This window comes from Penaeus japonicus, unplaced genomic scaffold, assembly GCF_977035675.1.
Source record: "Penaeus japonicus unplaced genomic scaffold, GWHDUDI00000001_assembly GWHDUDI00000028, whole genome shotgun sequence".
Lineage (NCBI taxonomy): Eukaryota > Metazoa > Arthropoda > Malacostraca > Decapoda > Penaeidae > Penaeus > Penaeus japonicus.
In genome coordinates this window covers 18,123,856-18,126,355 of record NW_028234430.1, presented here as the reverse complement: position 1 = coordinate 18,126,355, position 2,500 = coordinate 18,123,856, and the positions used below count along the sequence as shown (strand labels likewise).

Below are 2,500 nucleotides of genomic sequence, written 5' to 3'. Positions count from 1 at the left end.
TAATGTGATAGATGTATTGCTGTTTTATGGGAGGACAAAAAGCAACTCCATTTCTTTCGTATTTGTGTACTGTTGTAAACAAATACGAAAAATACAATCATCCACAATGATGATAACATGAAGAGGTAGGGAAGACGAAGGAAACCTCTATTTATGACTGTGAGTGCCATTATACAAGGCATCCCTACTGGTATAGGGGCATATTGTAGACACTGGGCATGGTTTGTGTCATCTTCCTGTTCTTGTTCTTCCTGTACATCCTTCATCGCCAGTATGTTAGAGCAAGAGGTCAACAATTTACTGTGTGCCATCACTCTCTAGATAGTGCTTGCTAGAGACTGTGGTTGGGTGTCATTCAATGCTCTCTCTCCTACCTGTGCTAGGAGAAAGTGGTGCCATCTAGATTTTGAATGTTAGGTGAAACCTATTTTGCTTAATATTACAGGAATTACAGTAATTATGCCTGCCATTGTCATCATCACTCACTCATTACTCGTAGTATAATAAAGAAACAGAGAGATCCAAAATCCCTGAACATCATGTAAGTCATGAGGCCTGCTGTCAGGCCAAAAACTCCTGCGTCATGTATGTCATGACACCGATCTGCAATGGATTAGGGAGATTTCAAGTACACAATACAATTTGAAAAATTGCTACATTGTTTTTTGATGCTGGTAGCATCGGCTAAAAATTAAAGGGATGGGGAAAGTGTTTTCTCTGCCCTCTGGGCAGCGCAGACTACCCTAAAAGGCATTTTTCCATAAATTGGTCACAAAATAAGGGTTTAAGCTGCCTTTGGAAACCTGTAGCTCTGAAGCTAGCACCATTATAACTATAATACTTCATCACTGTGTGTACACTTCAACAGCGACAAGATGCTGATGCCGCATCACATATGCATTGACTCCCGGCGTTTCACACTTTTTGCCAGGTCACATATATGTGGTGTCTGCCGTGAAAAGGTTAAAGACTTTCAATTTAGATCATAATTATTTTTTGTATTTGTTTGGGTAAATTTGATTAATCAAAAATAAAATTTGCCCAAATATAATTGCAACAATTTATTTCTAAAGGATCACTACAGTTGTGCATATGGGTGGCATAATTTAACATTGGATATTCTGTGTTGACTGTCCCACCATACTGACATCTTACTATACAATGCATGCAAATCAGCATCTGTGTATGAATTTGATATTTCATAAAATCCTTTTCATAGCAACTTCCTGAAATAATTTTTGATGTAAAGAATCATTGCAAACTTTTCACCAAAGACAAGTATATATGCTGTAATTGTCACAAAATATTCACTTATCTTCTACATATACTGCTTGTCATTTAGTTTGTAAAATATTGTTGTGCTTTGAGATGACACAGGATACCAGCCATATTCATTCAATTATGTTTCCATTTTCCTTACACTTGATAAATTGAAAAAATAACTTTCAGTTTCTTTTATCCAACTATCTTTACTTTCTCCATAAATGTCCATAAATGTGACCATCCTATAACATCACTTCAGATTTTTTTCAATGTATTACTTTAAAATATGTCATCACTTTTGTTCAAGAATCTTCCAATTGCAAAGTTCATGCACCTTTATAGCTTCCTTTTACTACAGTACCATTATATCATCATAACACAGTAGTTTTTAGGATTTTTCTGTCATAGCTTACACGAATAATAGCACCAACAACCTGTATATCCTGAGATCAACAGATAAAACACATTAGGTAAGGAAGAAATCAGGTATAATAAATGAAAAATTCAACACTAATTTAATATTACTGCTGCTACTTCCAAGGAGTGGCTTGGTTGAATAGCAGTCTTAGACTTTCGTCTTATTACATAAGAAAAAAAAATTATCCAGGAGGATAGATCACAAAGAAAAATCTAGAATATTGACACATGAATCTACTTTTTTGCATAACATACAACACAATTAATCTGGATATGTATGCCTATATGGCATACATATCCAGATAAAACTTTCAAACTCTCCAATAATGCAAGTATTATATAAATGCAACATAAAGCTGTTGCCTAGACATATTAAACATGGTCTGAATGTTCCTGAAAGGGATTCCTTGGAAGTAACAACTTGAGGATTAGACCTTTATACAGTCATTAAACGAATCCTACATTAAAAATTATTTAGTAGTGTACCCATTATTCAACGGACCCCCTGGAAAGTCATTCAATTTGTTCTAGATTACTGCTTCACTTTTATTTTTTGAATATAGATATTAATAATTTTATCTTGTATATTTGTATTATGAATACTAATTTAAATTTGTGATTTTATCTATTCCTCCATCACCCCTTAAATGAAAACAAGTGATGCATTCTTTTAGATAACTTTCTTTTCTCATAAATAAATAAAAGAGCTGACAGCTGCTCCTAATGCATGATGCTGCCATCTTCCATTCTGTTCCTCCACTTATTGATACTTAAATTTTTTATATATGGATGTCTATAAAAAAGCCATAAATTTTGGGTC

The 2,500-nt window shown here is 34.0% G+C and overlaps 1 protein-coding gene across 3 annotated transcripts in view; it reads right to left on the bottom strand.

The window, feature by feature from the left end:
- Positions 1–1,046: 1,046 nt before the first annotated feature.
- LOC122247039 (SPRY domain-containing SOCS box protein 3) overlaps positions 1,047–2,500 on the bottom strand; it is an 18,546-nt gene continuing 17,092 nt past the window's right edge. For all 3 annotated transcript variants that reach the window (XM_043005991.2, XM_043005993.2, XM_043005992.2), the window contains exon 7: positions 1,047–2,500. This exon is cut by the window's right edge and continues 1,302 nt beyond it. The gene's annotated coding sequence lies outside the window, so the exon portion shown is untranslated.